The following is a 12,730-nucleotide window of genomic DNA, read 5'->3' as shown; positions in this document are numbered from 1 at the left end:
CTCCTTTAATTTTTATCTTACCTACAAAATTGAGAGCATTTTCTGTAATTTCTTCCTGAAGCATCTCTGCATGTAAGTACATGGTCTTTTGGTGATAACAAGGTATCACTGTTCTTCCTTCAGCTCCCTAAACCCAACTTATTTGGTTTGTAATGTGGCCCCAAACCAAGTGAATTGATTAGACAGGCAGCCTTCAAAGGATAGGCAGACCCTGTCATCTTCTCAGATTTATCATTTTAAATGATGCCGATACTCTATGGCTGGGGCAAAAAAAAAAAAAAAAAACAATCTTGGTCTAGGAGTGCAAATTCAAAGGATATAAATCAACTGCCAATAACATTGACTGAAATGTTTTTAGAGCTTTAACTCTCTAGAGGGGACCGTTGCTTAGAATATATGGCCTCTGCCATAAACACATATGCGGGTCAGATAGCTGAATTCTCAAGGAGAACAGAACACTGAGGGCAAGTTGGGGGTTTCAGAAATAGAATAAATCTGGAGAGCAGAGAGATCTTGAATCAAAAAATTATTTACTCAGACTTACAGTGTCTCAGTTCAGCTGAGCTCCGCTAAATGTTAGGAAGCAGGCAATCAGATTAAGCCCATCAATTCTAATGTATGAATGGCCATTACCTTCTTACACATGTTTTCATTTAAAAACGAATGTTTGTTAATGTAAATGTCTAGTGACTGAGCCTCAAACAGAGAAGCAAAATATACATAAGCAAATCATTCTGACGTATGAGGAAAGATGCTTTTGATCAGTTCATTATGTGGGAGGCTGGCCTTTGGGTTGGCATCTACCACAGAACAAATGCCTCTTTTTGCTAGTATTTTCATAGCTGCTTCTCTTTCTTTACTTCTACACCAATAAGGATTCTCAAATATAAAGTTTACAATTCTTTTCAACATAATTTTTGCATTGATTGTGGCTGAGGAAGCTTCGTTGTTTCTATGGTATAGGTAGGACTAAATATTTCTAAATAAATATGTTAATAATATATTTATTGTGCATGGACTACCTGTCTGGTAAAAAATAAATAAACAGGAAAACTGAATTAGTATTGTTTAAAAAGTGGGTTTGTGAGAAAGCCATGGGTGTCATTATTGCTAAGTTCCATTGCAATGATTTTCAAATCTGGGTTCAATGACATTATGTACAAATATACTTGAGGATTAGGTTTTATGGGATCTTTGGCAGAGGATGAAATCACAGTGTTTAATGTTAAATAATTTTTTTCACAATCAATTTATAACCCAAGAAGAAAACAGAGCCTCTGGTTAAATCAGAAGACATTGTTAGAAGAATTGTGAACTGAGAAGAAGGCTTGGTGGGTAAATCAGTTATTGGAACTAGGCATTTAGAAGTTGCTCGGTTCTTACCTGAATTGTTTAAGGTTAAAAAGATCATTGACAAATTCCAATCAGAATTCCTTCAGAATCATTCACAGGCAGAATTGTGCTGTAAATAAAACATTCTGTCTACTCTTGCTTTAGCAAAGTTGGTATCAAAGATCTCAGAGCTTCCTTAGATTTCCTTCATAAGATGTTTTACCTCCAGCTTCTGACATGAGAAAAAAAATGTTCTCTGATGATCTTTGTGCAAAAATTACATTCTATTTATTGTACTGTAAATCATTCTCCCGGTAGTTAATCATATCCGGTCTCTGGAATCAGAGAGCCCTGGTTTTAGTCCTACTTATATTACCCTCTGGCTGGGTCACTGGGGTCAAATTACTTAACCTCTCCAAACCTCCATTTTCTCAATTGTAAAATGGAGCTCCCATCTCCTCCATTTTCTTTCTGCTATTTTTAACGACTGCCCTTGGTGCCTCACTGCTCAGCTCTAATTGCCAATGCCTTAGATCTTTCTCTACCTTTCTTCTCCCCCAAATGAAAACATATTGTTTCATCCCATTGCCTCAAGGCCTTGTTAATGTGTTAGCTAACTAATAATTCCCCTCCCCGATAACAAAATGCCTTAATTTGGTGGAAGCAGACATTCCTTCTTAGTGATAATGACTTATTATTTGTATAAAGATTTATAGTTTACAGGGCTTACACATATATATCCTAGTTAATTCACAGAACATCTCTGAAGTAGGATATTAGCATCTACATTTAGTGGATGAGGAAACTGACACTAACAAGAGGTCAAGTGACTTTCTCAAGGATAGGTACAAAATTTGGAATTCGAGTTCTCGGTCAGCAGGCCCTAAATCCAGCATTTGTTACATTTTACAGTTGTAAGCAATGAAGTGCTCAAGTAGTATTGAGAAATATGGGAATCTTAGACCTCAGGGATGGCTGATATTGCAAAAATAACAGTGGAGAGGTTCTAATAGTCACTCAGCCGTGTTTGTTAAGGCGATCTATTTAGCCTGTCTGGGCCTCAGTTTCCTCAACTTGAAAGTTCAAGAGTTGGAAAAAATGACCTTGTAGCTCTATTTCACCTCTAATATTCTGTGATTCCATGAACACAGGCGTCAGAGTGGCAATTCCTACCCCTATTTTCATTTTCTTTTCAGTTTAATCGTTTACACAGAGAATTTAGTTATCAGTCAGAACAATGATATTTCCAAACGTGTTACCATTTTATAATATTTTTAAGAGAAACAAGGAGAAAGCACAGAAAATTGAGTATTAAATTTGAAGCTTCACACAGAGGAGGGTAGCTATCAATTTCTCTTGGCAAACAACTTTGATGGGGCTATCTTCTGTATCCAAAAGTGTTTAGTTTTAGAAGTGATGTCCATGGAGTAGTGAAGAAGGAAGGGGGCACCGCTTAGCTATACCCATCAGCCAAATCAACTGCAGACATCAGGAGGGTAACTGATGTGGAAAGAAGATCATCAACATGCTCGTGGATTAAATTTTAACAAGTCAGATGCAAAACGGTATTAAGCCATGTAGTCAATACTGATACTGCCTAAGTTAAGTACAATTCTCTATTTAATATTATGAACTGTCTGAGAAAATCTGGCCTGATTTCATAGGATAGGCTAAGAGCAAAATTAAAGAAAAAGGTGACATTCGGAAGGTTTCACCCCCCCATTAACACAAGTAGGCTGGCTGAGCTGTGAAACTGTGATGGAAATATTAGAGCTGTTGTGCCTGAAAAAAATGCAGTGATCATTTCATTCTTCCTGTCTTTTAATGCTCCAGGGTTTTGGAGACGAATAGGAGCAATAAGTTCACTTTGCAGAATTAATGCAGTAATTCTTTATCATAAGAGCAGAGCATTACCTCAATCTGATTTTGCTACAAAATGGTTCAAAGTCTATTTTTAATGATGGCCCTAATTTGTTAACACCTTTTAAATTATTAATCCCCTTTATATTCAAGTAGTTATTGCATGTCATAACAATGTATCTATGCAGGGAAATTTAATAGTATTTTCTAGATGTCAAGAAAAGGCTTGTTCTGCAAAATGCTATTAAAACTGATAATGAGCTAAATATTTGCCATAGCAAACACTGAAATTACTATATCAATCAGCATTGGGCTCTCTTATTCAATAAACAGAAATTAACCTATTAACTATGCCTAACTTTCAGCAACAAGATGGTTGCTTTTAAGCATTTCTCTCCTCTTCAAATCTTTCTTTTTTAAAAAACTACATATTGGCCTATAACATCAGAGTTTTGAATCAAATTTTTAGTATCCATATTTATGGTTGAAATTCTAAGGTACACAAGATGTAGTATCATGGATTGCAAATATTTTTGACTTTCCTTTTAGACAGACATCGACCTACATGAAGTAAAAATGACCATATCTGATAAAGTCAAATACTCAAGCTTTTAAAGCATGTTTTAGAATATTTTTCTGATTTTAAGGATTTAGAAAAAACAATTTTTTTCTTACTTTGTGAACTATGGGATTTTACAAAGGTATAACTATAAAAAATATAATAGTGAAAGGTAGTGTAAGTGTCTATGATTGGTTATTTATAGCTTTTAGATACTAAAAAAAGATATATAATAATAATATATAAAGAACATATTTTTCATACATGCCCTAAACAAAGATGTTGAGCTAAAGGCAATTTACACATATCATTCAAAAGAAAGTCAGTCCCAATTTCTGCTGTGATTTAAGCAGGACTGGACACAGGTATCTTCATATGGTGGGTATGTCCTCGTTCCAATTAACATCTTTTTTTTTTTTTAAATGTTTTATTTATTTCTAGGAGAGAGAGAGAGAGACAGCGTGAGCAGGGCAGGGTCAGAGAGAGAGAGAGTCACAGGCTGAAACAGGCTCCAGGCTCTGAGCTGGCAGTCAGCACAGAGCCCGACGCGGGGCTCGAACCCACGAACCGCGAGATCATGACCTAAGCGAAAGTTGGACGCTCAACCGACTAAGCCACCCAGGCGCCCCCCAATTAACATCTTAATTACACTTAGGGATGATAATCAGTGTTACACAAAAATGACCGAGAATTGGCTTTCATTCAGACACTTTTCTGTTGTTTGTCATATAGTTCAAAAAGCTTTTATAGCTTCAGTTGCTTTCGTCGTTTCTAAATTTCTAAACAAATTTCTACACTGCACAGTCTAGATCATTTAAAATAAGGCTAATGTTAACATTCAAATGATGAACTTTAGCGATTACACATGTAATTAAACACAATAAAGAAAGTAACATGTATAGTGCACTTTAAGCTTTCTTGAGGCTTTTTGTGTCTGTTTGTGTACAACTCTGCTGAAGGAATAGGGTGTATGTCATCTTGGCCGAATAGATTAAATGGCAAACTTAGAGAAGTTGTAGGATTTGTTCAGCAAGTGGAGGTAGGGGGAAAAAGTCATTTCAAGCTTATACTTCTATCTGTCAGCCCTAGCAGCTCCTTAGAATCCCTTGCGGGGTCTTTTAGAAAAACACTGTTGGATGCCACCCAGTTAAATGTCCACTTAAGCCTGGAATCCTGGGTGTGGATTCTGTGTGTGTGTGTGTGGAGGGGGAGGTGTGGGGTATGATCTGCATCAGTAGTTAATAAAAAGCTGCCAACACCCAGTGATATTGGATTAGAGTTGTGTGAGGACCAATGGTAGCTGCACTTGTGAGCATGGCATAGTGTGTAGGGTTGTGGAGTTGTACATCAGTTGTCGTACATCTGAAAGTCATGTAACATCATGTGTCAACTATACTAAAAAATTATATATATATGTAAAAAACCTGAAAGATGATTTAAAAAACTTTTTTTAATGCTTATTTATTTTTGAGAGAGAGAAAGAGAAGGAGCATGAGCAGGGGAGGGGCAGAGAGAGAGAAGAAGACATGGAATCTGAAGCAATCCCCAGGCTCCGAGCTGTCAGCACAGAGCCCGACACGGGGCTTGAACCCACCAGTGGTCAGCCAAAGTCAGACGCTTAATAGACTGAGCCACCCAGGTGCCCCCAAAAGTTGATTCAAAAGTACAGCCAGGGTTGAGAGCCCTAGGGATCTTGTGATCCAGTAGATCTCAGTAGGCCTGAGCTTCTGCATGTCTAAGATTTCTGGGTGATGTCCACATTGCCAAGGAGAGGCCACATTTTAAGCAGCAAGACCACACTTCTGTCTTCATGTTGGTTTTCTATTATCAGCTTGATGGGGAAACATCTTCCCTTTTAAAAAATGAGGATCTTTTATATTTAAGGAATTAGGGGCAAGTATTTCCTTGAGTAGGTCTGTAATTTCTTTGACTTACATAAATTATAATTGTTTGACAGAAATATACTCAGCTGAATTCTGATATTCAAGGAATTCAAAATTAAGCATAAGCTAATAAGAGATAACATCCTTCAAATTCAGAAAACATGGGGTCAAAGACCAAAAAGGGCCAAGATAGTACCTGCAAGCATGGATCCTGTAGTTAAAGTTGGGTTTAGATTCAAGCTTTGTCACTCACTAGTGCATTTCCTAATCTCTGTAAGCCTCAGTTTTTTTGTGTGTAAAATGGTCAGAATGATATTTGCTCATTTGTTTGATAAATACATTCAAAGCCAGGGTGCCTGGGTGGCTCAGTGGTTAAGCATCCAACTCTTGGTTTCACCTCAGGCTGTGATCTCACAGTTTTTCAGATCAAGCCCTACATTGGGGTCTGTGCTGACAGCATGGGCCTGCTTGGAATTCCCTCTCTGTCCATCTCTCTCTGCCTCTCCCCCCGCCTCGCATTCATGCTCTCTCTCAAAATAATAAATAAACTTAAAAAAATACATTCAAAGCCTACTCAGTGCCAGGTGCTGCTATTCAGTGGTGAACAGGATAGCCAAGGTCTCTGCCACCAAGAACCTTACTGTACCTAACTTATAATACCTTTGTAGGAATAAAAGGGACACTGCATAGAAATTGCTTAGCATACGGCCTAACATGTAAGGGCCCAATAATTGTTAGTCATTATTTCATATTAGCTCTAAAGTCTTAGCAGTTATTATGTCCAATTAGCACATACCACTTTGATATGTTGATAGCCTCAATAAGGACAGAAACCATTGATTAAATATACTAATCATAATTTTGGATACAGAACACAGCTTACAGGCACATTATGTGAATATGCCCAGGAGCAGAGAGCTAAGCCTTCATTATTAAAAGAAATGCATGGGAGTGTGTGGGTGGTTCAGTCATTTAAATGTCTGACTTTAGCTCAGGTCATGATCTCATGGTTCATGAGTTTGAGCCCCACATAGGGCTCTGTGCTGACAGCTCGGAGCCTGGATCCTGCTTCAGGTTCTGTGTCTGCCTCTCTCTCTGCCCCTCCCTGGTTTGTACCCTGTCTGTGTCCCTCTCTCAAAAATGAATAAACATTAAAAAAATGAGTGGACTTTAGATCTTAGTTTTATGGTCAATTTTTGGTCAAAGGCTATATGTTGTTCAGATGTTTCTAATAAAATTGATGAGTATATCTGTAAATGTGCAGAAAGTTCAAGTAATGGTGATATTGCCAAAAATATTTAAAATGTCCTTGAATGCAAATTTATTGATAAAAGCTTTGCATCTCATTAGCTTAGTATTTTTGGAAATGGGCTCATTTGAAGTATTTTCCTTTTTTAAGCAGATTTCCCATTTTTTTTATTTTTAAAGATACATTATTTTTTTCTTTTATAGTTTATTGTCAAGTTGGTTTCCTTATAACACCCAGTGCTCGTCCCAACAAGTGCCCTCCTCCATGTCCATCACCCTTGTTCCCCTTTCCCCCACCCCCATCAGCCCTCAGTTTGTTCTCAGTATTTAAGAGTCTCTCATGGTTTGCCTCCCTCCCTCTCCCCAACTGCTTTTTGCCCTTCTCCTCCCCCATGGTCCTCTGTTAAGTTTCTCCTGTTCCACTTATAGAAGAGATATTATTTTTAAGAGGCATGGTTCAAAATTGGAAATTTCTCTCAACTGAAAAACTTTAAATTTGGAGAGCATAAAGGGAGGTAGTTTTGCTAAAACAGTCCCAGAAGGTGGGGTATAGGCAGGACACAGAATTAAAATACAACAGGTCAATATTCTCCTTTTGTATCAGACTTCAAGCAAGCTGGGCCATTTTCATAAGCCAGACTTCACAGAGGTGAAACCCAGAATCACTCCATTCTAACAAATGCAATGACAAATATACTTTAAACCAAGCTCCTGGTTTGCAACTCAAAGTACCTACAAGCTTTCCCGAATGAACTAAAATAGGTGTCCGGTACTGCTGTCTTTCCTGTTCTGCACCCTCCTCCTGGAATCACGGCTTCCCTGAGGCAGAAGATACTTCTGGGATCACACGAAGTCCACTGTCTTCACTATAGGAAATTCAATTCTTGAAGCACAAGTTGCAGTGCCTCTGCTGACTCATCCACCAGATGGCAGAGTCAAGACTGGACCTGAGGTAGTTCTTCACAGAACACCTGACTTTTTTTGTTTTCGTTTTTGTTTTTTTCTTAATCAGTAAAGAGGATTTTATATCATTCTTGTTTGCGTGCCCTGGTTATTTTTTATTTGCGTGGAGAAGTGCTAAGATGAGAAAAGATATCTATGTTCTTAATAATTAAGATGGCATTTTTGAAAGCATAGTTAATCCCCACATAATCTCTCATTCCCTTCACATTACTTTATAGCAGGCTGTTTACCCTTCATTTATCCATTCTTTGCCAATCCTCTCTTCTATAGCCCCAATTTTCTAAGTCCGTCATTCTTCTGTCTTGCTGGAGTCTGAGCTCTGTAACTCCAATGTATGGTATCTTTGAGATAGAACAGAATAGACTGCTTGTGAGGTCACTCCACTTTAGTGAAGCCTCTGAGCTACCAATAGGTTTTGTTCACCAGCTGGATGTGGCCACAAGGAAAGAGAGAAGTCAAGATGACTCTAAGCATTCTGCCTCAAGAAGCCAGAAGAATGGATTTGCCATTTAAGTGAGAGTAGACTGTTCCAGGAGCAAGCCTGGGTATGTGGGGATGAAAACAAAATCACACTGAGATTCAGATGGCTATTAGGTATTACGGAAAAGATGTCATATGGGCAGTGGCCACACTGACTTAGCGTCCTGGGACTATCTCCGTGGACACACAAATTAAGTTATCAATTATGCTTTCCTTTTGGTCTTGGTATTCTCTTTCATTAATTTCTATTCTTTTCTTTACTGTTTCTTTTACCTTCTTTAGATTTATTGTTATTCTAACTTCTTAATTTCTATGTTTAGTTACAAACAAAACACACATTTGTATGCTTAGCTCATTAATGTATACACTGGCTCTTTCTTTACATGAATATTCAAGTTATAAATTTTCTTCTAAGAGTTGCTTTAACTCTATTTCACAAACTTTGATAATTTCAGTCACTCAGTAGTAAGAAATTCCTGACTTCCTTTCTGACGGTTTTTTTTTTTTTTTTGAAGAGGCTATTTAGAATATTTTGATGATTTTCAAACACAGTTTTGTTTAAATTATCCTAATGTAATAGCACTATGGCCAGCAAACATGGTCTGGATGATATCAGTCCTATGGATTCTGTCAAGGTTTCATGGCCATTAATTTAAAAAATGTTTTATATATGCTCGAAAATATTGCACATTTCCTACTATTAGATATAGTTTCACATGTGTTCATGATATCATTAAAAATTATTGCTCACATCTTCAGTTTTGCAAATATTTTGGCTTGCTTAATCCATCAATTACCAAGAAAGAAATGTGAAAATTTTTTATTATGATAGTAGAGTTGAAATTTCTCCATGTTGATTCCATTAGTTTTTTTATACATTGACATGCTTTAAATTTTTTTTAATGTTTCACTTATTTCTGAGACAGAGAAAAAGAGAGAGAGAGAGAGAGAGAGAGAGAGAGAACGTGAGCAGGAGAGGGTAAGAGAGAGAGGGAAACGCAGAATCTGAAACAGGCTCCAGGCTCTGAGCTGGCTGTCAGCACAGAGCCCGACCCGGGGCTTGAACCCACGAACCATGAGATCATAACCTGAGCCAAAGTCAGAGGCTTAACCAACTGAGCCACCCAGGCGACCCGACATGCTTTGATATTAGGCAACTTTACATTTAGGATATTATATCTTCCTGGTGAATTGAACCTTTTGTCATTATGTAGTGACTTCTGGTTTCCAATCTTTTGCTTTAAAGGACTATATTATCTAATAAATAAGCTTCATTGCTTTTTATAGTTTTGCATGTATATCTTTTCCCACTCTTTTATTTATTTTTATTTTTTTAATATTTATTTATTTTTGAGAAAGAGAGATAGAGAGACAGAGTATGAGCAGGGGATGGGCAGAGAGAGGGGGAGACAGAATCTGAAACAGGCTCTAGGCTCTGACCTGTCAGCACAGAGCTGATGTGGGGCTTGAACTCATGAGCTGAGAGATCATGACCTAAGCCGAAGTCAAACACTTAACTGACTGAGCCACCCAGGTGCCCCCCCACTCTTATTTTTTTTACCTTTCTGGTTTTAGGTATGTTACTTATAAATACCATATAGCTATATTCGCTTAATTCAGTCTGATAAGCTTTAGCTTTAATAGTTCACAAAATAGCTTAATAAGATAATTTAATCAACTTATATTCATTGCTATTATGGATTTATTTTAGTTATTATATAATAGTTTTTATTTGTTCTAATTTTTCCTGTGTTTTACTTTTTCCTCTTCTTGGGTTTGTTTAGGCCTTTTCATCTCATTCCTTTCTTCCCCTCTTCTGATCCATTTCTTTTTTTTCCAAAATCTTATTTACTTACTCTGAGAGAGGGCACAAGTGTGAGTAGGGGAGAGGCAGAGAGAGACAGAGAGAGAGGGAATCCCAAGCAGGCCCCATGCAGTCAGCACAGACCCCAATGCAGGACTTGATCCTAAGAACTTTGAGATCATGACCTGAGCCGAAATCAAGAGTTGGATGCTTAACTGACTGAGCCACCCAGGCACTCCTCTTTTTGGCCACTTTTAAGATCTTTGCTTTAAGCATTGGTATTCTGAAGTTTTACTCTGATGTTTCAAAATCATAGATTTTTAAAATTTAGTTTGCTTGGAATATGTTTTGCTTCTTATATCTGAGCACTCATTTCTTGGCAATTCTCAGCCATGATAGCTTTAAGGTGTTTCCTCTCTCCCATTTTCCACTATTAACTCCAATAATTATATACAGACATCTTTATTTTTTGTGATTCTTAATCACTAGTCTATATTCTTCTTTTTTGTTCTTTAACATGTTCTATTCTGGTATTTTCTTTAGATCTATTGATCATTTTATCAATTTTCCATTTAGCTAGATCTTATCTGATGCATAGCAAATCTACTGAGGTTTCTAAAAAAATTTATTATTCATTATATTAATTGGTCCTTTACATATACCTTTAATTTTTCCCTTAACTTTTTAAATTTTGTGTACTTGCTTGGTAAACTCAACATTCGCTAAGTCCAACTATCTTCATACTTGACACCCTTTATCAAAGGATAGCTTGGGGAATCTGGGTGGCTCAGTTAGTTAAATGTCTGACTTTTGATTTCAGCTCAGGTCATGATCTCACAGTTCCAGGGATCAAGCCCCACCTCGAGCTCTGGGATAACAGCACAGAGCCGGCTTGGAATCCTCTCTTTCCTTCCTTCTTTCTCTGCCCCTACCTTGTTCACATGCTCTCTCTTTCAAAATAAATAAATAAACTAAAAAAAAAAAAAAAGAATAGCTTTAACTTGGTTTGAGAAAACCACAAAAATGCTGACTGGTCTTTATATTCATGAACATTAACCTCACTATGGCCCATTAGATTTGCTTTGGGATAATCATAAACTGACCTAGTTTTCATAGTCTGTCCTTCTCCAAGAAAATAATTTCATGCCTTCTCTTTTCTCCTTAAATCTCCCAGTCTGATCTCTAGATAGTAATTATGTTTCTTATTTCATTAAGAAAACTGGGGCAATTAAAAGATAACTTTGATAGACTTCCAATTCACCTAATTTGCTGTGTGCTGTCACTCTTGTTTCAATAGAGAGGTGTCTGTGCCGCCATCCTTGCTATTTGTGTAGTGCATCTCATTCCCTTTTGCCTGAACAAGAAGATTGTTCTAATAGTTCTCTCCTTTTTCATAGGAATTTCTTCCATTTCTGTTGGATCTTATCCCAGCCATGAATTCTGGGACCTCATATTTTATCACTTGTCTTCCTGCTCACTTCTCTTAAGTCAAAATGACTTCTTGGTTGTTTCTCAAGCATCAAAAGCATGTTATATTTTAGGTCCCTAGGTATTTTCCTCACCTTTTTTATTTGGGGGGGGGGCAGCTTAGCCATTCGCTTTTAAATTCTTTAAAAATATTTTGTTCTACATTTCAATGGAAGAAAAATGTTTCATGGATATGTAGTCATCCGTGCTTTTTCCTGCCCTCTATTCTTAGGTGCTCCTCCAGAGCCCAGCTTTCTCTTGTAGAGTGATCTTGTTCTCAGACCTCAGCCACTTTTCTCTTGATAGTCCCTCAAGGTTATTTTGTGAGGCACCACTGCTTCTGATACTGTCTATAAGCTATGACTCTCAAATCTGTGTCTGTAGCCCAGTCCTCCCCTCTGAGCTCCACACTTACATGTCCAACTCCTGGTTGAAGTCTGTAGTTCAGGATCAAATAACATCTAAAACATAACACATCCCAAAGTGAACCCTTGATTTTCCCAGTCAAAATCATCCCTACCTAGTTGCTCAAGCCAACAACTTAGGAATCATCCTTAATTTCTCTATTCACCTTCAGTTGTAATCCATCAAGTGTTGGTTCTGTACAAAAATATATCTCAAGTCTGTCTGCTTCTCTTTATCACCACATCTGTGCCACCACCTTGAGGTCAGCCAATTTTCAGAAAGGGACATAACTATAGGATGTCATTTGTTCTTTCTTTCCTTTTATTCAATTTTCTTTTGGTGGAAATTAAGTAGAAAAATCTCCCTCCCACTTTGCTGTCTGTATTCTGCATGCTTAGGTTCTTCTCCAATCTCTGTTGCAGAAAAGCAGCTGCACATGTACACACATCAAACAGCAATAACCATGTTAACCTCCAGGCACAATCTTATTCTATGTTTCCATCTGTATATATGTGAGTATGTATTTCTATATCAGAAAATAAACAGACTACATATTGAGTTTGTTACTAGACATGATGAGTAACAAAGAACAACTTTGTAAAAAAACAGTCTTTTTTTTCTTAAAATTTTTAACGTTTTCTTAAATTTCTTTAAATTTTCTTAAAATTTTTAATGCTGAGAGAGACAGCGTGAGAAGGGGAGGGTCAGAGAGAGAGGGAGACACGGAAT

General features: G+C 37.3%; 1 protein-coding gene across 3 annotated transcripts in view; it reads right to left on the bottom strand.

Annotated features, from left to right (window-relative positions):
- The window catches only part of TTC29 (tetratricopeptide repeat domain 29), a 240,545-nt gene that overhangs the window by 45,801 nt on the left and 182,014 nt on the right, over positions 1–12,730 (bottom strand). The window lies entirely within an intron of this gene.

The sequence above is a fragment of the Hyaena hyaena genome, unplaced genomic scaffold, assembly GCF_003009895.1.
Source record: "Hyaena hyaena isolate Hyena2069 unplaced genomic scaffold, ASM300989v1 scaffold_476, whole genome shotgun sequence".
NCBI classification, from domain to species: domain Eukaryota; kingdom Metazoa; phylum Chordata; class Mammalia; order Carnivora; family Hyaenidae; genus Hyaena; species Hyaena hyaena.
The sequence above is the reverse complement of the archived record's forward strand: the minus strand, read 5'-3'. Positions and strand labels throughout refer to the sequence as shown.